This window comes from Cherax quadricarinatus, chromosome 73, assembly GCF_038502225.1.
Source record: "Cherax quadricarinatus isolate ZL_2023a chromosome 73, ASM3850222v1, whole genome shotgun sequence".
Classification (NCBI taxonomy): Eukaryota; Metazoa; Arthropoda; class Malacostraca; order Decapoda; family Parastacidae; genus Cherax; species Cherax quadricarinatus.
The window spans coordinates 9,336,761-9,360,287 of record NC_091364.1 but is presented as its reverse complement, the minus strand read 5'-3'; the positions used below and the strand labels follow the sequence as shown (position 1 = coordinate 9,360,287).

At 45.8% G+C, this 23,527-nt stretch overlaps 1 protein-coding gene across 3 annotated transcripts in view; it reads left to right on the top strand.

Moving 5' to 3' along the window:
• Positions 1–23,527, top strand: part of LOC128701100 (neuronal calcium sensor 2) — a 544,015-nt gene that overhangs the window by 301,045 nt on the left and 219,443 nt on the right. The window contains exon 1 of one of the 3 annotated variants that reach the window (XM_053794652.2): positions 7,953–8,202. The exons of the other annotated variants lie outside the window; for them this stretch is intronic. The gene's annotated coding sequence lies outside the window, so the exon portion shown is untranslated. Of the gene's footprint in view, positions 1–7,952; positions 8,203–23,527 lie in introns of those variants that run through there. 3 annotated transcript variants of the gene reach the window in all.

The window sequence follows — 23,527 nt, the reverse complement described above, 5'->3', positions numbered from 1 at the left end:
AGCGACAAATTGGTTTACAACCTTAGTAATAGTGACAAATTGGTTTACAACCTTAGTAATAGCGACAAATTGGTTTACAACCTTAGTAATAGCGACAAATTGGTTTACAACCTTAGTAATAGTGACAAATTGGTTTACAACCTTAGTAATAGCGACAAATTGGTTTACAACCTTAGTAATAGTGACAAATTGGTTTACAACCTTAGTAATAGCGACAAATTGGTTTACAACCTTAGTAATAGTGACAAATTGGTTTACAACCTTAGTAATAGCGACAAATTGGTTTACAACCTTAGTAATAGCGACAAATTGGTTTACAACCTTAATAATAGTGACAAATTGGTTTACAACCTTAGTAATAGTGACAAATTGGTTTACAACCTTAGTAATAGTGACAAATTGGTTTACACCTTAGTAATAGTGACAAATTGGTTTACAACCTTAGTAATAGTGACAAATTGGTTTACAACCTTAGTAATAGTGACAAATTGGTTTACAACCTTAGTAATAGTGACAAATTGGTTTACAACCTTAGTAATAGCGACAAATTGGTTTACAACCTTAGTAATAGTGACAAATTGGTTTACAACCTTAGTAATAGCAACAAATTGGTTTACACCTTAGTAATAGTGACAAATTGGTTTACAACCTTAGTAATAGTGACAAATTGGTTTACAACCTTAGTAATAGTGACAAATTGGTTTACAACCTTAGTAATAGCGACAAATTGGTTTACAACCTTAGTAATAGTGACAAATTGGTTTACAACCTTAGTAATAGTGACAAATTGATTTACAACCTTAGTAATAGTGACAAATTGGTTTACAACCTTAGTAATAGTGACAAATTGGTTTACAACCTTAGTAATAGTGACAAATTGGTTTACAACCTTAGTAATAGTGACAAATTGGTTTACAACCTTAGTAATAGTGACAAATTGGTTTACAACCTTAGTAATAGCGACAAATTGGTTTACAACCTTAGTAATAGTGACAAATTGGTTTACAACCTTAGTAATAGTGACAAATTGGTTTACAACCTTAGTAATAGTGACAAATTGGTTTACAACCTTAGTAATAGCGACAAATTGGTTTACAACCTTAGTAATAGCGACAAATTGGTTTACAACCTTAGTAATAGTGACAAATTGGTTTACAACCTTAGTAATAGTGACAAATTGGTTTACACCTTAGTAATAGTGACAAATTGGTTTACAACCTTAGTAATAGTGACAAATTGGTTTACAACCTTAGTAATAGTGACAAATTGGTTTACAACCTTAGTAATAGTGACAAATTGGTTTACACCTTAGTAATAGTGATAAATTGGTTTACAACCTTAGTAATAGCAACAAATTGGTTTACAATCTTAGTAATAGCAACAAATTGGTTTACAACCTTAGTAATAGTGACAAATTGGTTTACAACCTTAGTAATAGTGACAAATTGGTTTACAACCTTAGTAATAGTGACAAATTGGTTTACAACCTTAATAATAGTGACAAATTGGTTTACAACCTTAGTAATAGTGACAAATTGGTTTACAACCTTAGTAATAGTGACAAATTGGTTTACAACCTTAGTAATAGCGACAAATTGGTTTACAACCTTAGTAATAGTGACAAATTGGTTTACAACCTTAGTAATAGTGACAAATTGGTTTACACCTTAGTAATAGTGACAAATTGGTTTACAACCTTAGTAATAGTGACAAATTGGTTTACAACCTTAGTAATAGTGACAAATTGGTTTACAACCTTAGTAATAGCGACAAATTGGTTTAGAAAGACACACGAGCAAACACTAGGACATGTTTCAGTCATGGAGCCTTGATCACTTCTGACGTACAGAAGTTAAGTTAGGTCAGGTTTGTCAGGGAACAGGGAAAGTGTTTCCTGACGCGGGTCTTAGTCACGACGACTCTCTGCTGGAGCTTTTGGTCATCATACCGAGGCCTTCTACTGGCTTACCCCTCCACCCCTTTAAAAATTATGGTTATGATTATAACCATATTTATAACATAGGCTAAAAAGATAGTATATATAGAGTGACGTATGTCCTAGTGTTTGGTCACGTGTCTTTCTAAACCAAAAAAAAAAAAAAGTGAATGTTATGTGCTGGAAGCCTGAGAAGCAGTTACATTCTGTCTTTTATGCTATGATTTTTGAGTGCCTCGTCCTGTGAGCTTCAACATTGATAACTTGAGAATGCAACTTCTGAGCGGCTTCAAACTTGACGTGATGGTGTATTATAAACCACCGCAAGTGCTGCTGATGCTGTTGTTATTGTTGCTGCTTCAGTTGTTGCTATTCATACATTCATACATTATCATTACATATATCTCCCAACTTCAGAAGCATCTTCACGTATTAATGGGTTCATACATATGTATTAATACACAAAATATAAATATTAGTATACATTTGCGTATGCAACGAGTGTCGGGTGTTGCGGCGAACAAAATTATTCTGAAATGCCAAGGAAGAATTTTGGGAAGAAAATTATTTTCTCTTTGGTTAATGTTCATGTGGCATCCGTGAGCTGCATCCGTCCGTCCGGCCGTGCAATGAGGAGGATGTTAAATTTCTCCTCCCAGAGTCCCACAAAAGTTCTCTTAAAGTTCTCTTCACTTTTCTCTCTCTTGTAGACTCAGTAGAGCCAAAAAGTAATCCTAGTAGATCTCGTCTGTCCTTGTGTAACAGAACTAAAAAATATAAAACGTCTATCCCTGTGGACCAGATAAAACTGAAGAATAGTTCTCGTCTGTCTCTGTGGTCCAGATAGAATTATTTTTTTTTATCTTTATGGACCAGATAGAACAAGAGCGTTCCTTTATCCTTATGGACCATATACAACAAGAATGATTCTCTATCCTTGTGACCTAAATAAATTTGAACAGCCCTTATCTATAATGGACCAGATAGAATTGAAGAACAGTCCTTTTCTATTCTTGAGGCAAACCGGTTTCAGTGGAGGCCAGAAATCAGGGAAACCGGTTAAGCGGTACCAGGAGACAAGTCGACCCTGCAAACACAATTAGGACAGTACAACTAGATGAATGAGCAAACCAATAGGGAAGAGTGGTCAGGGACCGAGCCTCGGGAGCAGAGACCCCCCCAAACCATCAGCAGGAAGTTGAGGATGAATAGTAACAAGGACAGAGATGAGGATGGTTGTTTACCAGGATGGGAAGATTGAGGATGGTTGTTTACCAGGATGGGAAGATTGAGGATGGTTGTTTACCAGGATGGGAAGATTAAGGATGGTTGTTTACCAGGATGGGAAGATTGAGGATGGTTGTTTACCAGGATGGGAAGATTAAGGATGGTTGTTTACCAGGATGGGAAGATTGAGGATGGTTGTTTACCAGGATGGGAAGATTAAGGATGGTTGTTTACCAGGATGGGAAGATTGAGGATGGTTGTTTACCAGGATGGGAAGATTAAGGATGGTTGTTTACCAGGATGGGAAGATTAAGGATGGTTCAGGGAGATCATTGCTCCCTTAGGCTAGGCAACTTTTTTATAGTATAATTGGAAAGAAAAGCAGTGTTGCTACCCTGTTCTATATGATAGTTCTTTTTGTTGCCACTACATAACTATCTTATATCTTTTATATATTATAACTTTTCACATTTTTGCTAATTATGAAAGGTTCATTAAAATCTGTAAGTTTAGATCCTTTTCCTCATTCCATTGATTTTTAATCATATTTATCATAATTTTTAGTTGAAAAACTTTAACTTACATGACTCAGGATGAGGTACATAAAGTGTATTGAAATGTTTCAGCCTGAGCTGGGAGACTTCAGTAGGGAATGAGAATATCGTCAAGTATTGCATGAAGTGTTCAGCAGCTACGGCAGCTTCAAAGGTTTCTCTCCAGCAGAGCTGCAGTTATTATCACTTGGGAACTACAATTTCTTAGGATGCTGGTCTATCCCATACATTGCAGAAATTTATTTTTTGTGAAAATATCTCCATTCTAGAGCGGGACAACAAAATCTATATGTAGGGAAAAGAAAGAGGAAAAGGTGGAAGAGAGAAATTAACGAAAATGGGGAAATGGAGGATGGATGTTAATGGTGAGGGGATAGTGGGTAATAATTAACATTGATGGGAGAATGGAGCGCCATAGTAGGGAACATGGGTGGCCAGTTAGCCTGGCCGCTAGGGACCAGGCTAGCTGCCCACTACTGCCCACCATTATCGACGCCGCCACCGCTCACTGGATTAATCACTGCCTGTTTCCCAGTTAAGCTGTGTTATTGCCTGTTAAACCTGCTCTAAATGCACCGCCTCCCTCCCTCCCATTCCCTCCTTCCCTTCTTCTCCCCTTCTCTACTTCCCTCCCCCTCTCCCGCCCTTCCCCTCCCCTCCCCCTCTCCCTCCCTTCCCCTTCCCTTCATTATCTCTCTTCTCCTTCCCTTCATTCCCTCCCTTCTTCCCCTTCCCTCTGTTCTCTCATTCCCAACACGCACACACACGTACGTACGTATTGGTACAAATATTAGATGACAATATTTGTACCAAAAAAGATCAAAATCCTGCAGTGGGTAAGTGAAGACACGAGCAACATGAGAGTCAGCGATGATAAATTTCAGTTGCTTAGATATGGAATGAACAAAGATCTGTATGACCCTTAATATTTTAGCGCTTTCATGTAAGTATAACAGTACAATATTTGTGGTGGTGGTGATGTTTGTTTCTCGCAGTGTGTGTGTGTGTGTGTAAGAGCTGAGAATTGCAGCAGACTTATATAGCTTGTGGAAAGATGATTACTGATGCGAGGAGTGACTTTTGCTGTATTGGTGCAAGCTGTTAGATGTGATGCAGTGCCTAGACTGCCTGGCCACACTGGCGTCGACCCCTTGACAAGTGTCTGTTCTACACTACACTGGCGTCGATTCCTAGACAAGTGTCTGATACTGTCTATACCCCTAGACACTAAAGAACTGTGTGACTGTCTACATATGAATCGACCCATCTAGGCGTTTACATACGTGTCGACATCTAGATAAGTGTGTGTGTGTACAACACCGAATAAGATTGCCAAGGTCAGGCTACAGTTGTATTGCACAGCTGTAACACAGCTGCATTGCACAGCTGTACTACATATTGTACAGCTGTATCACACGGCTGTACCACTCAGCTGTATCACTCAGCTGGACCAACGTCCGTGGCTCCAGATTATTCAACATCTTATCAGAGGATATCAGAAACATTGCTGGGACAAGTGTAGAAACCTTCAAGAGAAACTGGACAAGTATTTTGGCCAGGTGCTAGATCAACCAAGCTGTGCTGTATATGTGGGTCAGTGGGCCATCACAACCAACAACCTGGTTGACCAAACAAGCCTGGCTCAAGGCAGGGCTCTGGGAGTAGAAAAACACTCGGGACTCATAAGGGTATAAAAGGAATTAATAGCAAATCTCTAGGTGCCTTCAAGAGGGAACTGGACAAGTTCTTGTAATCATTTCCTGACCAGCCGGGCTGTATTTGGTGCGTTCGGTTACGTGCGGCCAGCAGTAACAACTTGGTTGATCAGATCTTTATCCTCCAGGAGGTCTGGTCTGGGACCCTGGCGCGGGGGCATTAATCTTCGGAAATATCCTTCAGGCATCCATGTTCAGCTCCTTCCCGCACATCACTGTGGTGTTGGTGGTGACACTGCTGACTCAGTGCTCACGCATCTTTTGTTAACCTGTTGATCTTACAAGGATATCACTGTTTTAAGAGAGAGTAAAGCAGTGAGGGCTGTTACTTAGAAAAATCAGAGTTTCCATGGACAAGTAAACTATGAAGAGGTTTATACTGGGTGTGTGACTAGGACTCAGGCCCCAACTCGCCATGAGAGCAGGCAAGTAGCCCACTAAACCACCATGCAACACAACTTAGAAAAATCAACAAAATAACTGAAGTAGGTACATGTACGGCATTTACTACTACAAATAATGTCCCATCTCACATAGGTAATGACACAAGAACGAGAAAAAAAGATAGGAAGATCAGGCTAAGGCTAGGATTCTCCTGACAGGACATTGGCAGAGCTTTGACCACAGTGACTCAGTTTTTCAATACATCACATACTTTATATAATACAAATACTACTAATACTACTAATGAAATATATATGACCGGATAACAAGAGCTAAAGCGAAATATATACGACTAATTATTACTTCAGGAATGACGGTCACGTGAATTAGTGTGGTAGACGCTACATCCCTGAAGCGTCCTGAGGCCAGCATCTATTTCACGCCAAAAGCACTGCTTTCTTACTCCCTACACTGCAGACATCACCAACAAAGTCAGTAGCCATTGAGATATGTGGAAAAGGCTTACATACAACACAGTCTACTGTAGAATATAAGACGCAGCCTGATGTCTGTTAGAATCCTGGCGTCGAAGACCCAATTTCACTCCAGGATTACTTTGTTGACTTGTCAGTCAAGCTGTTGGTGCTCGTTACAAGCAGTTTGACGTAGGCATCACAGCCTGATTGATCATTGACAATTTGCAGTCATTGTCAAGTTTCTTGAAAATAGCGTTGAAAATCCCTGGAACCTTCTGCTTATTGAGTTGTATGTTAGTATGTTTAATGTACATCTGCTTTTCACCTAGTGTATTTTAAACCGTCTGCCGTGCCTCTCACTCTTGTAAGAGGTTATTTCAGTGTGCAAATTTGGAACCAGTCTTTCAGGTGTATATATAATATAATATTGTGTGTGTGTGCGTGTGCGTGTGCGTGTGCGTGTGCGTGTGCGTGTGCGTGTGCGTGTGTGTGTGTGTGTGTGTGTGTGTGTGTGTGTGTGTGTGTGCGCGTGTGCGTGCGTGTGTGTGTGAGTGAGTGATTTGCAGGCTAGGGGTGTGTTATCTTATTCCAGGATATCACCCACAATAGTCGACGAACACCCAGTACCCACTTACAGCTAGGTGAACAGGGACACCACGTTTAAGGGATCATGCTCATCGTTTCAATCCATACCGGGATCGAACCACGGACACTCGGTATGTGAGCTGAGTGCGTTGCCAACCGAGTTACCATTGATTCTTGAAGCTGCATTAATGGGTACAGTAAGGAATTTTAAGAGTACCTCGTAACTTGTTTAAATTGTTACAAGCAGTGAAGGTTCTATGTAGATATCTCAGAGCTTTAGTTTCGTCTGCCTTAAACGTGACCTTTATTGTAGACTACTATTCCAGTGTAGAAAGAATAGGTGACTTTAAGACTATCATTGGCTCTCCATCTCTTGATTTGAAATAGTTATACAGTTTATCATATTCTTTGTAAATGTGATGATAATATATTATTATTATTATTATTATTATTATTATTATTATTATTATTATTATTATTATTATTGTTTCAACATGATATAATGTTTACCTTTGATGTCTTTGATGAGTTTCAAGTCTCTCTCTACTATCGGAGCCCGGCCATGGGCCAGGCTCGTCTGATTTGTACAGAGATGGGTGACATTTAGTTGTGCATGCAGAAAGCCCATGACTGTGCGATCCGTAGTTATATGATCCCTGAAGATAAGATCATCCCCTCATGCTTACTCCTAAGTCTCTTACATTCCTCTTGCCATCTATTCACCGGTTTGATTTTTTGTGTTCCAGTTTTTTACTTCTTCAATTTTTCCACAGCAAAAGAGATGAAATTCGTCTTCCTTGAACGTCATATTATATTTTGTAACCCACGGAAGGCCTGGCATATATCGGATGGCAGCTGCTGCAACAGGCTGGGCTGGGGAAGGGGAGCAGGCTGGAGAAGGGTAACAGGCTAGAGTTATGGAGCAGGCTTGGCGGGCGGAGCAAGTTGGAGGTTGGTGAAGCAGGCTGGGGCTGGAGACCAGGCTGGTGGAATAGGTTGGGGATCAGGCTGGGGCGGGGTAGCAGCAGCAGCAACAGCAGCAGCAGCAGTGGTGGTGGTGGTGGTGTGGTGGGTGCCTGGGTCAGTCAGTATGTGTTGAGCCAGCGTGGCGTGTACAGTGCTGCGGTGCGCCAGGCTGACCTGTGCGTTATTATAGCCTTCAGACGGTCGCCTGAGCGTCTCTATCTCTCACACATTGTGTACTCTCTCCTACACTGTGCTCACTGACTCCTGACTCCCATCTCGCAGGATACTACCGCCCACAGCCTCACCCCCCACGCCCGCCCACCTGCTCGACCAACACGCGCATACACACCCTGGGACAGGTAGGCCTGTGTGTTCAGCCTATATGAGAGATATATTGAACAAAGCCACTGAGTAATTTAACACAGTGGCCACTCTTAATTTATTGATACCCCCCGCTCACCTCCCCTGCCTTCAACACCCGACGCTACACCACCTTTCTCCTCTAATTTTCTTCTCTTATTCCTCGTCTACCTCTTCTTCTTTTTTCTGATACACTACTTGCTCTTCCACTATTTCATTTCCACCAATGATGCCTCCATATCCATCTCTTCCAGTTGCTGCTTCTTCCTCTCTCATCTGTAACCTCATTCCTCCATCACCTCTTCTTCCTTCTCTACTCATTTTTTCTTCATTTGTCCCATTCTCACCTCTCCCGAGATATCTTATTCTCTCCTCTCCCTAGGCCTATTCTCCCTTCTCCCCTAGTTCTATTCTCTATTTTCCCTAATCCTGTTCTCCCCTCTTCCTAGTCCTATTTTCATCTTCCTAGTTCTATTCTCCCCACTTCCTAATTGTCCTATTCTTCCCTCTATCTAGTTGTCCTATTCTCCCCGCACCTAGTTGTACTGTTCTCCCCGCTCCCTAATTGTACCATTTTCCCCGCTCCGTAGTTGTACTATTCTTCCTGTCCCCTAGTTGTACTATTCTCCAAAGCTCACCCACTATTATTATCACTTGTACTGCTCACCCTGCTTCCTAGTTGTACTATTCTCCCTGCTACATAATTGTACCTTTCCTCCTCCCTAGTTGTACTATTCTCCCTGCTCATATAGTTGTGCTATTCTCCCTGCTCATATAGTTGTGCTATTCTCCCTTCACAAATAGTTGTACTATTCTCCCTGCTCATGTATTTGTACTATTCTCCCTGATCATATAGTGATGCTATTCTCCCTGATCATATAGTGATGCTATTCTCCCTGCTCATATAGTTGTACTTGTTCTATTCTCCCTGATCATATAGTGATGCTATTCTCCCTGCTCATATAGTTGTACTATTTTTTCCTGCTCAGATAATTGTACTATTCTCCCTGCTCAAATAGTTGTACTATTCTCCCTGCTCATATAGTTGTACTATTCTCCCTGCTCATATAGTTGTACTATTCTCCCTGCTCATATAGTTGTCCTATTATCCCTGCTCATATAGCTGTACTATTCTCCCTGCTCATATAGTTGTACTATTCTCCCTGCTCATATAGTTGTACTATTCTCCCTTCACATATAGTTGTCCTATTCTCCCTTCACATATAGTTGTCCTATTCTCCCTTCACATATAGTTGTCCTATTCTCCCTGCTCAGATAGTTGTCCTATTCTCCCTGCTCAGATAGTTGTACTATTCTCCCTGCTCAGATAGTTGTACTATTCTCCCTACTCAGATAGTTGTCCTATTCTCCCTGCTCAGATTGTACTATTCTCCCTGCTCAGATAGTTGTACTATTCTCCATACTCAGATAGTTGTACTATTCTCCCTGCTCAGATAGTTGTACTATTCTCCCTGCTCAGTTGTACTATTCTCTCTGCTCAGACAGTTGTACTATTTTTCCTGCCTATTTTCACTAGATTTCCCCTTTTCATATAAATTTGCCGTCCTTCCTTATCCTTTAATATTTGTTTCATTTTCCTCTTCTGTTTTCCCTCTCCCCTTTTTCCTCTTCTCCATTTTCTACACAGACACACACACAGACAGACACACACAGACAGACACACACAGACAGACACACACAGACAGACACACACACACAGACACACACACACAGACACACACACACAGACACACAGACACACACACACACACACACACACACACACACACACACACACACACACACACACAGACACACACACACAGACACACACACACAGACACACACACACAGACACACACACACAGACACACACAGACACACACACACACACACACACACACACACACACACACACACACACACACACACACACAGACACAGACACACACACAGACAGACACACACAGACAGACACACACAGACAGACACACACAGACAGACACACACAGACACACACACAGACACACACAGACACACACACAGACACACACAGACACACACACAGACACACACAGACACACACACACACACAGACACACACACACAGACACACACCTGAGAATAGTGCTCCGATACCTTAATAAGGAATCGTTCAAGACACTGTACACTGTGTATGTTAGGCCCATACTGGAGTATGCAGCACCAGTCTGGAACCCACACCTGGTCAAGCACGTCAAGAAGTTAGAGAAAATACAAAGGTTTCCAACAAGGCTAGTCCCAGAGCTCAAGGGAATGTCGTACGAGGAAAGGTTAAGGGAAATCGGACTGACGACACTGGAGGACAGAAGGGTCAGGGGAGACATGATAACGACATACAAGATACTGCGGTGAATAGACAAGGTGGACAGAGATAGGATGTTCCAGAGAGGGGACACAGGGACAAGGGGTCACAACTGGAAGCTGAAGACTCAGACGAGTCACAGGGATGTTAGAAAGTATTTCTTCAGTCATAGAGTTGTCAGCAAGTGGAATAGCCTAGCAAGTGAAGTTGTGGAGGCAGGAACCATACATAGTTTTAAGAAGAGGTATGACAAAGCTCAGGAAGCAGAGAGAGAGAGGATCCAGTAGCGATCAGTGAAGAGGCGGGGCCAGGAGCTGAGTATCGACCCCTGCAACCACAATTAGGTGAGTACAATTAGGTGAGTACACACACACAAACACACGCGCGCGCGCGCACACACGCAGTAATGTAGTGGAGGTAGGATCCATACATAGCTTTAAGAAGAGGTATGATGCTCATGGAACAGGAAGAGTGACCTAGTAGCGACCAGTGAAGAGGCGGGGCCAGGAGGTGCGAATCGACCCCAACAACCACAACTAGGTGAGTACGCACACACAGAGGTGAAGACAGTGTCACCTTTGTGTTGTGCGTCACTCAGTACTACCCAGGAGAGCTTCACCTACGCCCTGTTGGAGAGCTCACCTGGGTCTTGGCTCAGGTTACCTGTAGTCGGTGTCGGGTGGGTCACCGCCCCCGCTGCGCGGTCCCAGACAAGGTCTTTTAGTTGATGGCTTGATCAGTCAGGTTGTTGATGCCGGAAACTATCTTGAGGAGCTTGTCAAGTTCCCTCTTAAGATAGCCAGGGTTCTCTTGGTGTTGGGTTAGTCTTGTTCCCTTTACGCTTACTAAATTATGTCTTAGTGTTGTCACGGCATTTCCCAGCTCTACATTCCCCAGCTATATATTCCCCACCTTTACATTCTACAGCTCTACATTCTCCAGCCCTACGGCATTCTTCAGCTGTATCTTCTCCAGCTCTGTATTCTTAGCTTTTCATTCTCCAGCTCTACACTCCCCAGCTCTTCACTCTCCAGCTCTACACTCCCCAGCTCTTCACTCCCCAGCTCTACACTCTCCAGCTCTACATTCTCCAGCTCTACATTATCCTCTATATTCTCCAGCTCTCCATTCTCCAGCTCTCCATTCTCCAGATCTGCATTCTCGAGCTCTACTTTCCCCAGGTCTACATTCCCCGGCTCTGCATTCCCCAGCTCTACATTCTCCAGCTCCACATTCTCCAGCTCTACGACTTTCTCCAGCTCTTCATTCCCAAGCTCTACGGCATTCTCCAGCTTTACACTCATCTCTACGTTCCCCAGATCTGTGTTCCCAGCTCTACATTCTACAGCTCTGCATTCCCCAGCTCTACATTCCCCACCTAACTTGGGTTCCGTGTCTTTACCCTCCATATTTAAGCACATCTTTGGAATTTAATCTGATTAATAACTTCAGAGGACGTATAATCCAGGATAACTTCAGGGGACGTATAATCCAGGATAACTTCAGAGGACGTATAATCCAGGATAGCTTCAGAGGACGTATAATCCAGGATAACTTCAGAGGACGTATGATCCAGAATAACCCTACAAAGCTTTTCCACTGAACTGGCATCACCGGTTCCATCCCTTGATGCCGAATGCTCTTGATCCAAGGAACTGGACTTTCCTTGGATGAAGAGCATACAGGTTTAGCGCTTTCTCTGCTGTAATTTAAAAAAAGAAGATCGGAGATGTGTCAGAAGCGACACAGAGAGCCAGGAGTGGTGTCACAAGACGCTGAGGGGCCAGGAGTGGTGTCAGAAGCGACACTGGGGGGCCAGGAGTAGTGGTGTTAGAAACGACACTGGGGGGCCAGGAGTGGTGTCAGAAGCGACACTGACGGGCCAGGAGTGGTGTCAGAAGCGACACTGACGGGCCAGGAGTGGTGTCAGAAGCGACACTGGGGGGCCAGGAGTGGTGTCAGAAGCGACACTGACGGGCCAGGAGTGGTGTCAGAAGCGACACTGGGGGGCCAGGAGTGGTGTCAGAAGCGACACTGAGGGCCAGGAGGGGTGTCAGAAGCGACACGGCGGGCCCAGGAGTGGTGTCAGAAGCGACACTGGGGGGCCAGGAGTGGTGTCAGAAGCGACACTGGGGGGCCAGGAGTGGTGTCAGAAGCGACACTGACGGGCCAGGAGTGGTGTCAGAAGCGACACTGGGGGGCCAGGAGTGGTGTCAGAAGCGACACTGGGGGGCCAGGAGTGGTGTCAGAAGCGACACTGACGGGCCAGGAGTGGTGTCAGAAGCGACACTGGGGGGCCAGGAGTGGTGTCAGAAGCGACACTGAGGGCCAGGAGTGGTGTCAGAAGCGACACTGAGGGCCCAGGAGTGGTGTCAGAAGCGACACTGAGGGCCCAGGAGTGGTGTCAGAAGCGACACTGAGGGCCCAGGAGTGGTGTCAGAAGCGACACTGTCAGAAGCGACACTGAGGGCCCAGGAGTGGTGTCAGAAGCGACACTGAGGGCCCAGGAGTGGTGTCAGAAGCGACACTGAGGGCCCAGGAGTGGTGTCAGAAGCGACACTGAGGGCCCAGGAGTGGTGTCAGAAGCGACACTGAGGGCCCAGGAGTGGTGTCAGAAGCGACACTGAGGGCCCAGGAGTGGTGTCAGAAGCGACACTGAGGGCCAGGAGTGGTGTCAGAAGCGACACTGAGGGCCAGGAGTGGTGTCAGAAGCGACACTGAGGGCCAGGAGTGGTGTCAGAAGCGACACTGAGGGCCAGGAGTGGTGTCAGAAGCGACACTGAGGGCCAGGAGTGGTGTCAGAAGCGACACAGGAGTGGTGTCAGAAGCGACACAGGAGTGGTGCCAGGAGTGGTGTCAGAAGCGACACTGAGGGCCAGGAGTGGTGTCAGAAGCGACACTGAGGGCCCAGGAGTGGTGTCAGAAGCGACACTGAGGGCCAGGAGTGGTGTCACTGCTGCAAACATACAAGGTCTTAAATTAAGCAATAATAGCACAATATAGTGTACAAGTGGCCCTCTCTCGGGGGCTCTCAGTAGCTCTCAGAGGTTCTCAGAGGCTTTTAGGGGCTCTCAGGGGCTTTCTGGGGTTCTCAGAGACAAATCCAACGTCTGGAGCCTTCACAGGTTGTATATGATGCCCTAAACCCGTGTGGGTCATAAACTGCAAGGTTTGGTGGAGGCTTGACCTGGCTGTGATGGATATGTGGGTCATCTGGCTCCCAATAGCAACAGCCTGGTTGACCAGGCAACCGCCAGGAGTAGAAAAACTTTAGAAACTCAGTTTTTCATCCATTTATCGCAGGTTTTGACAAATGACAGACAAGCGTAATTAATAATAATAATATTTATTTCTACATGATACAACTCATACAGACCATAGCTGACATCAGTGACATACTGTATAGAAAGCCCCTGGTTATGCAGAGCATTCCTGGTAAATTAGGTTAATTTTATTCCCAGGATGCGACCCACACTAGTCGACTAACACCCAGGTACTCGTCTACTGTTAGGTGAACAGGGACAGCAGGTGTCTTAGGAAACACGCCTTAATGTTTAAACCCGTATAGGGGATCGATCCACGGACCTCAGTGTGTAAGCTGAGTGCGCTACCAGCCGAGCTACGGGACGACCTAACTATTATCCTTCAGTGGCTGTGTTAATTCAAACACATTATTGGGAATTCCCAAGTCGTGCTTTAGATTGTGCTCCCTGGAACACAGGTGAGCATAATCTATACCTAGAAAATACTGAAGGAAGTGGTTCTAAATTTTTATACTCAATACGCAACTCGGACATGTGAGAATGAAACTTTTGACGACGTTTCGGTCCGACTTGAGGCATTAACTAGTGACACACAAGCGCGAAGAGAAGAGAGCCGGTATATATATACAAGCGAGCAGGGAGCTGGTAGTAGTAGAACGAGAAGAGATAGTAGTAATTGTAGTTCTAATCCCAGTGCCACCACCTCCCCTCTTGTTTATGTACTGTCTTCCCTTCGTGCTTGTGTGTGGCTAGTTAATGGTTCATGTCGGACCAAAATGTCATAAGTTTCATTCTAATATGTGCGGGTTATTTGTGTCTTCCAGTCACACGGTACTGTGTACAAGTTGTATCATATACTAAAAGTAATGAAGATGATTATTATTATTATTATTATTATTATTGTTATTGACACTGGAATTACTCCTAACGAGACCAAAAGGCTCTGCAGACAATGCAAAGTTTTCCCTATGAAAAGTTAGAAAGTAAGGAGTATACTAAGTGTAAAGGACCCAAGACTTAGTAAACGCCCTCCCCTTTATTTATAAAGGAAATTAACAGATATCCCGTTTTCTTCCAGAGTAATTTTGACGGTTCCCTGAACGGTTTCTAGTTAGTTATCCTGGTCTAATTATGTTGGTTTGCCTGACTGGTGTTGTCAGCACCCAGATGTGATATGGGAGCCCAGGGCCACCTCGGATCCCTCAGTAGATCCAAGAACAAGCTGTGGATCCCAAGTATAGTTTTATCAGGGAGTTGTCGCTCAGAGAGGGAGGGAGAGAGAGGGAGGGAAAGGGAGTGAGGGAAAGGGAGTGAGGGAAAGGGAGTGAGGGAAAGGGAGTGAGGGGTGGAGGGAGAGTCTGGAACACATTCGTACAACATTATGATGTCAACGAGATAGTCATTTGATCAAATGAAAATGCTGGCCCACAGATGGCTCCAACTTCATCCTGTTCCCTATTTGTATGCTTCATAACAATAAAAATACTTTCAGATGAGCTGATGTAGGTAACAGCTCTTAGCTTGTCAGTAAAGTTAGGAATCCTTAACTTTAAATAGCTTGTCAATAAAGCTAGGGATCCTTAACCTAACCTTGTCAAACTCTGTGTAAAAACAAGGGGGGAGGAGGAGGGCAGGACAGATAAGAGAGGAGAGGAGAGTTCGTTCGTCTGAGAGGTTTAATGCCACATAAGATGTAGTCGAAGTAGTAGCAGTGAAAACTGAGAGCAAAAATATTTGTTTTACATGTAAACCTCTGGATACAAATTGGCATCAGTTTATAAATAAAGCATTAAATATCGAAGACTGCCTCGTAAACGTTATAAAACTGTCCCCTACATCGTCATGCTGTTACTTCACTTTAAGGCGGCACAAATGGCAGAATGTAACAAGCACTAGGAGAGTAAAAAAAAAAAAATGTAAGAAATAGCGCAGACGATCAACCATTCGCAAACTTTTATTATAAAGATTTCGAGGAAAAGCTTCTTAAAGCAGCAAGCAGTAGAAGTGATCTGATTGGAATACGCTCTTAGTCTTATATTCTCCAAGAATGATGATCAGATGTCGAACCCATCAAACTTGAACCCCAGCTTAATTCAAGCTCAAGCCTGCATAGACTCCAGTCCCGAACAGCCTAGCAAACAGTCATACTAAAGTGTTAGCAAGAAATTTTAATGTAACAAACATATTAACTGGGATTCAAAGAATCATAACCTTACTTACATATACTGGAAAGATAGTATATTATGCTGGGAAGATAGTATAATATGTTGGGAAGATGATATAGTATGATGGAAGATGGTGAATATAACCCCGTGGTAGTCGAGTATAAACACTACGCCACTAGAACCATTCTCCACACTCATACTGTCAATAAAAGAAGCAAGGGCAATTGTTATGAGAATGACTCCGTCTCTGTTCAGAGTTCAGAGACTTCTCAAAGTTTGCAAACTTTATGGACGGGTTTAGCACTACCTAATGAATATAATAATATAAAAAATGTGAGATTAAAGGAGATAAGGGACACCATTTAAAGAAAAAAGTAAGATAAGCATCACTTAAAGAAAACGGTGAAATAAGAATAACTATTTAAAGAAAACAGTGAGATGATAATGAAACAGTGTAATAATGAAAATCTATTATATTAGCCAGGAGAGAGTGAGCAAATGTATCAACGAAATTGGAAATACCAACATATTTCATGCATAAGACACTATAAACCAAGTGGGTAACTTTATTGTTGAATCTGCAACAAAGATACCCAAGTGTTGCAGATGTGTGGTAATATTGAACTTGCCGTATACCATCAGTAATATGATACCACCTGGGCTGTGTTATTTACGTTGGACTTTCTGATTACACAAATATTTTGAGTAGGTCAGCAACCCTGATATCCGAAGTTTACATGAAGCTGATTTCAGGGCGTCACCAACCCCTCGGTCCTATCCCAAACAGTGCGTAATGTGGATAACCTGATAAACCAGGCTTTGTTGCTAGACGCATGCAGTCCAACGTATGCACCACACCCTAGCTGATCAGCAGTTAACCTAAACTTACCAAGTTACCTTTTGAAGACAGTCGGGGGGGGGGGAGGATCTGTTGGTAATTTTCTTGTGTATGACGGGAGGGTGTTGAAGAGCCTTGGTCTTTACTTAACATAACGTTCTCTCTTAGTGTACTTATTCACCCCTGCTTTTCAGTGTAGGTACTTTACATCATTTGCCGAGTTTCTTGCTTTAGTAGATAGTGATTTTGGTGTACAGATGAGGGACCAGTCCCTGTAGATATTTCCAGGTGTAAATTATGATGCATCTTTCTGCCTAACTTCTAAGAACTACAGTTCAAGGGACTTAAAGCATTACCAATGTAGGTGCTGGACTGCACTGATACGAGCAGTGAAGGGTCTCTGTACACTCTCTAATTGTGCGTTTTGTGTCTTAAGAGGAGCTGTTAGGGTGCGGCAATGTTCCCGGAACCATCAGTAGGTAGGTAGGCAAACTCTGGTATTAGGAATTTGCTCCAGATAGAGAGAGAGAGAGAGAGAGAGAGAGAGAGAGAGAGAATGAATGTTTAGTATTATGACACACGTGAAAACTATTTTTGTAGACAGAATTACTCGCTATGGAAAGTTGCAATCATACAAGAATTAGCACCACTGATGTGGCATCACTGATATAGCAACATTTAGGTAGTTGTTTACTCTAGACTAAAATATTGCTGTACACAAACAGCCATATTGAAGGCAGGCCGAATTGTAGCCCTTCAGAGATGAAAAAAATTGTCAGTAGATGCTAACTGTTTTAAATTAGTTACTTGACAGTTCCGGATCATCCATTAAACCGGCGTTTATTGAGCATTGAACTTGAACAGATGGTCAGAATCCGAGCTGCAGGAACCAGGTTTCCAGAAATTAACACAAAAAATGGGAACTGGTGAGTGTCTTTGTCAAACTGCAGACCGTTGTGTGTGTGTGTGTGTGTGTGTGTGTGTGTTACACAGCAGACCATCCTGTATGTGTCACGGCAGACTTTTCCGAGAGTGTAACTTGGCGTCCTCTGTGTCATTACACTGACGACGCCAAGAAAATTGTTCTGGTATGTACAGTTATTTCCTTCTTTGTTTTCCAACAGGAAGTTACGAAGTAAATTTTAGAATTTAATAATTACAGTGTAAAAGGGAGGCTTCTTGAAGCAACTTGTAATCGCCCAGTTAAGTTTGCAGGGGTCGATTCATGGCTCCCGACCCCATATCTTAATACACACGCAACCCGTGTGGGTTATTTGTGTATTGTTGCAGTCACGGTATTGTGCCTTTTTCTTGCCGTGTCTTAACGTCTATAGACTTGTTTCACTAATTTCTGGCCTCAAGAGCCCTATCATAGCTACTCTTGAAGCTGTGTATAAGTGTTGGTCTCCATCCCATCTTTATCTAGTGCATTAGATTTCCCAGCCTATAACTGATAAGTACTTCTGAACATCATTATGGCTTATCTTGAGTTGCCGTATATGACTCATGTCTCTTGGCAACTCAACTTTTTTCTATCCACTTATCTGATGACCAGAATATTTTGGTGCTGGGGATGGGGTTAAGGGGTCCTGAGAAGAAGACGTTCAGGGTTCATAGGGGTGAGGTGGAGAGGTCCTGGGAAGCTGAAGGGAAGGGATCCTGAGATGAGGTGGAATACTCTCTCTAATACGTCAATAGAAGTAGTTCCACATAGTCTGTACTGAAGTGTTACCAATGGATTCATAGATGGATATTGTTATGGTATAATTATACGAGAGAGAGAGAGAGAGAAACACATATTGGCATATATGTATAATTTGCTTTCCATGAAAGCTTATTTATTTTCGTTTAAAAACTTGCCAGGAAATAATGGTTGACTAGGCAAGCAGCTGCAACAGTCTGGTTGACCAGGCAATCAGGTGCAACAATCTGGTTGACCAAGCAAGCAGCTGCAACAGTCTGGTTGACCAGGCAAGCAGCTGCAACAGTCTGGTTGACCAGGCAAGCAGCTGCAACAGTCTGGTTGACCAGGCAAGCAGCTGCAACAGTCTGGTTGACCAGGCAAGCAGCTGCAACAGTCTGGTTGACCAGGCAAGCAGCTGCAACAGTCTGGTTGACCAGCAAGCAGCTGCAACAGTCTGGTTGACCAGGCAAGCTGCAGCTGCAGCAGCTGCACTCTGGTTGACCAGGCAAGCAGCTGCAACAGTCTGGTTGACCAGGCAAGCAGCTGCTGCAACAGTCTGGTTGACCAGGCAAGCAGCTGCAACAGTCTGGTTGACCAGGCAAGCAGCTGCAACAGTCTGGTTGACCAGGCAAGCAGCTGCAACAGTCTGGTTGACCAGGCAAGCAGCTGCAACAGTCTGGTTGACCAGGCAAGCAGCTGCAACAGTCTGGTTGACCAGGCAAGCAGCTGCAACAGTCTGGTTGACCAGGCAAGCAGCTGCAACAGTCTGGTTGACCAGGCAAGCAGCTGCAACAGTCTGGTTGACCAGGCAAGCAGCTGCAACAGTCTGGTTGACCAGGCAATCTGCTGCAACAGTCTGGTTGACCAGGCAATCTGCTGCAACAGTCTGGTTGACCAGGCAATCTGCTGCAACAGTCTGGTTGACCAGGCAATCTGCTGCAACAGTCTGGTTGACCAGGCAATCTGCTGCAACAGTCTGGTTGACCAGGCAATCTGCTGCAACAGTCTGGTTGACCAGGCAATCTGCTGCAACAGTCTGGTTGACCAGGCAATCTGTTGCAACAGTCTGGTTGACCAGGCAATCTGCTGCAACAGTCTGGTTGACCAGGCAATCTACTGCAACAGTCTGGTTGACCAGGCAATCTGCTGCAACAGTCTGGTTGACCAGGCAAACAGGTGCAACAGTCTGGTTGACCAGGCAAACAGGTGCAACAGTCTGGTTGACCAGGCAAGCAGGTGCAACAGTCTGGTTGACCAGGCAAGCAGGTGCAACAGTCTGGTTGACCAGGCAAGCAGGTGCAACAGTCTGGTTGACCAGGCAAGCAGGTGCAACAGTCTGGTTGACCAGGCAAGCAGGTGCAACAGTCTGGTTGACCAGGCAAGCAGGTGCAACAGTCTGGTTGACCAGGCAAGCAGGTGCAACAGTCTGGTTGACCAGGCAAGCAGGTGCAACAGTCTGGTTGACCAGGCAAGCAGGTGCAACAGTCTGGTTGACCAGGCAAGCAGGTGCAACAGTCTGGTTGACCAGGCAAGCAGGTGCAACTGTCTGGTTGACCAGGCAAGCAGGTGCAACAGTCTGGTTGACCAGGCAAGCAGGTGCAAGTCTGGTTGACCAGGCAAGCAGGTGCAACAGTCTGGTTGACCAGGCAAGCAGGTGCAACAGTCTGGTTGCCCAGGCAAGCAGGTGCAACAGTGTGGCTGCCCAGGCAAGCAGGTGCAACAGTGTGGCTGCCCAGGCAAGCAGGTGCAACAGTGTGGCTGCCCAGGCAAGCAGGTGCAGCAGTCTGGCTGACCAGGCAAGCAGGTGCAGCAGTCTGGCTGACCAGGCAAGCAGGTGCAGCAGTCTGGCTGACCAGGCAAGCAGGTGCAACAGTCTGGCTGACCAGGCAAGCAGGTGCAACAGTCTGGCTGACCAGGCAAGCAGGTGCAACAGTCTGGCTGACCAGGCAAGCAGGTGCAACAGTCTGGCTGACCAGGCAAGCAGGTGCAACAGTCTGGCTGACCAGGCAAGCAGCTGCAACAGTCTGGTTGACCAGGCAAGCAGCTGCAACAGTCTGGTTGACCAGGCAAGCAGCTGCAACAGTCTGGTTGACCAGGCAATCTGCTGCAACAGTCTGGTTGACCAGGCAATCTGCTGCAACAGTCTGGTTGACCAGGCAATCTGCTGCAACAGTCTGGTTGACCAGGCAAACTGCTGCAACAGTCTGGTTGACTAGGCAATCTGCTGCAACAGTCTGGTTGACCAGGCAATCTGCTGCAACAGTCTGGTTGACCAGGCAATCTGCTGCAACAGTCTGGTTGACCAGGCAATCTGCTGCAACAGTCTGGTTGACCAGGCAATCTGCTGCAACAGTCTGGTTGACCAGGCAAACAGGTGCAACAGTCTGGTTGACCAGGCAAACAGGTGCAACAGTCTGGTTGACCAGGCAAACTGGTGCAACAGTCTGGTTGACCAGGCAAACAGGTGCAACAGTCTGGTTGACCAGGCAAGCAGGTGCAACAGTCTGGTTGACCAGGCAAGCAGGTGCAACAGTCTGGTTGACCAGGCAATCTGCTGCAACAGTCTGGTTGACCAGGCAATCTGCTGCAACAGTCTGGTTGACCAGGCAATCTGCTGCAACAGTCTGGTTGACCAGGCAATCTGCTGCAACAGTCTGGTTGACCAGGCAAACAGGTGCAACAGTCTGGTTGACCAGGCAAACAGGTGCAACAGTCTGGTTGACCAGGCAAACAGGTGCAACAGTCTGGTTGACCAGGCAAACAGGTGCAACAGTCTGGTTGACCAGGCAAGCAGGTGCAACAGTCTGGTTGACCAGGCAAGCAGGTGCAACAGTCTGGTTGACCAGGCAAGCAGGTGCAACAGTCTGGTTGACCAGGCAAGCAGGTGCAACAGTCTGGTTGACCAGGCAAGCTGTGCAACAGTCTGGTTGACCAGGCAAGCAGGTGCAACAGTCTGGTTGACCAGGCAAGCAGGTGCAACAGTCTGGTTGACCAGGCAAGCAGGTGCAACAGTCTGGTTGACCAGGCAAGCAGGTGCAACAGTCTGGTTGACCAGGCAAGCAGGTGCAACAGTCTGGTTGACCAGGCAAGCAGGTGCAACAGTCTGGTTGACCAGGCAAGCAGGTGCAACAGTCTGGTTGACCAGGCAAGCAGGTGCAACAGTCTGGTTGACCAGGCAAGCAGGTGCAACAGTCTGGTTGACCAGGCAAGCAGGTGCAACAGTCTGGTTGACCAGGCAAGCAGGTGCAACAGTCTGGTTGACCAGGCAAGCAGGTGCAACAGTCTGGTTGACCAGGCAAGCAGGTGCAACAGTCTGGTTGACCAGGCAAGCAGGTGCAACTGTCTGGTTGACCAGGCAAGCAGGTGCAACTGTCTGGTTGACCAGGCAAGCAGGTGCAACAGTCTGGTTGACCAGGCAAGCAGGTGCAACAGTCTGGTTGACCAGGCAAGCAGGTGCAAGTCTGGTTGACCAGGCAAGCAGGTGCAACAGTCTGGTTGACCAGGCAAGCAGGTGCAACAGTCTGGTTGACAAGGCAAGCAGGTGCAACAGTCTGGTTGACCAGGCAAGCAGGTGCAACAGTCTGGTTGACCAGGCAAGCAGGTGCAACAGTGTGGCTGCCCAGGCAAGCAGGTGCAACAGTGTGGCTGCCCAGGCAAGCAGGTGCAACAGTGTGGCTGCCCAGGCAAGCAGGTGCAACAGTGTGGCTGCCCAGGCAAGCAGGTGCAACAGTGTGGCTGCCCAGGCAAGCAGGTGCAACAGTGTGGCTGCCCAGGCAAGCAGGTGCAACAGTGTGGCTGCCCAGGCAAGCAGGTGCAACAGTGTGGCTGCCCAGGCAAGCAGGTGCAACAGTGTGGCTGCCCAGGCAAGCAGGTGCAACAGTGTGGCTGCCCAGGCAAGCAGGTGCAGCAGTCTGGCTGCCCAGGCAAGCAGGTGCAACAGTCTGGCTGACCAGGCAAGCAGGTGCAACAGTCTGGCTGACCAGTCAAGCAGGTGCAACAGTCTGGCTGACCAGGCAAGCAGGTGCAACAGTCTGGCTGACCAGGCAAACAGGTGCAACAGTCTGGCTGACCAGGCAAGCAGGTGCAACAGTCTGGCTGACCAGGCAAGCAGGTGCAACAGTCTGGCTGACCAGGCAAGCAGGTGCAACAGTCTGGCTGACCAGGCAAGCAGGTGCAACAGTCTGGCTGACCAGGCAAGCAGGTGCAACTGTCTGGCTGACCAGGCAAGCAGGTGCAACAGTCTGGCTGACCAGGCAAGCAGGTGCAACAGTCTGGCTGACCAGGCAAGCAGGTGCAACAGTCTGGCTGACCAGGCAAGCAGGTGCAACAGTCTTCCTGACCAGGCAAGCAGGTGCAACAGTCTGGCTGACCAGGCAAGCAGGTGCAACAGTCTGGCTGACCAGGCAAGCAGGTGCAACAGTCTGGCTGACCAGGCAAGCAGGTGCAACAGTCTGGCTGACCAGGCAAGCAGGTGCAACAGTCTGGCTGACCAGGCAAGCAGGTGCAACAGTCTGGCTGACCAGGCAAGCAGGTGCAACAGTCTGGCTGACCAAACAAGCAGGTGCAACAGTCTGGCTGACCAAACAAGCAGGTGCAACAGTCTGGTTGACCAGGGAAGCAGCAGACAACCCTGGCCTACTGCCGGGCTATGGGAGTAGGTATATGAACGGTACAGCCAGTCAAAACAGAAGTCAGATGTATAACGTAACATAACAGGTGTGTATACAATGCCTGGGCAACATTGACATGTTGACATTCAGAGCAACACAAGTGAACACATGATATCCTTGCTCCAGGAAATGCATGGATATGCTACCCATTATCGCACCGCCAGGGATATACGTGTAGATTTGTACGTTTCCCGGTGCTACTCATCGCTCACCTTGCCACACGAGCAGCGAATGTATTATTTTCAATATTGTTAAATTTACGTTTATGTGGGTATGTATAACATAACATGAACAAAATAGTATTTGTAAGTTTAAATAGGGCATTAAAATTTTTAAATTAGGACTCGCGTAAGAAGCTGA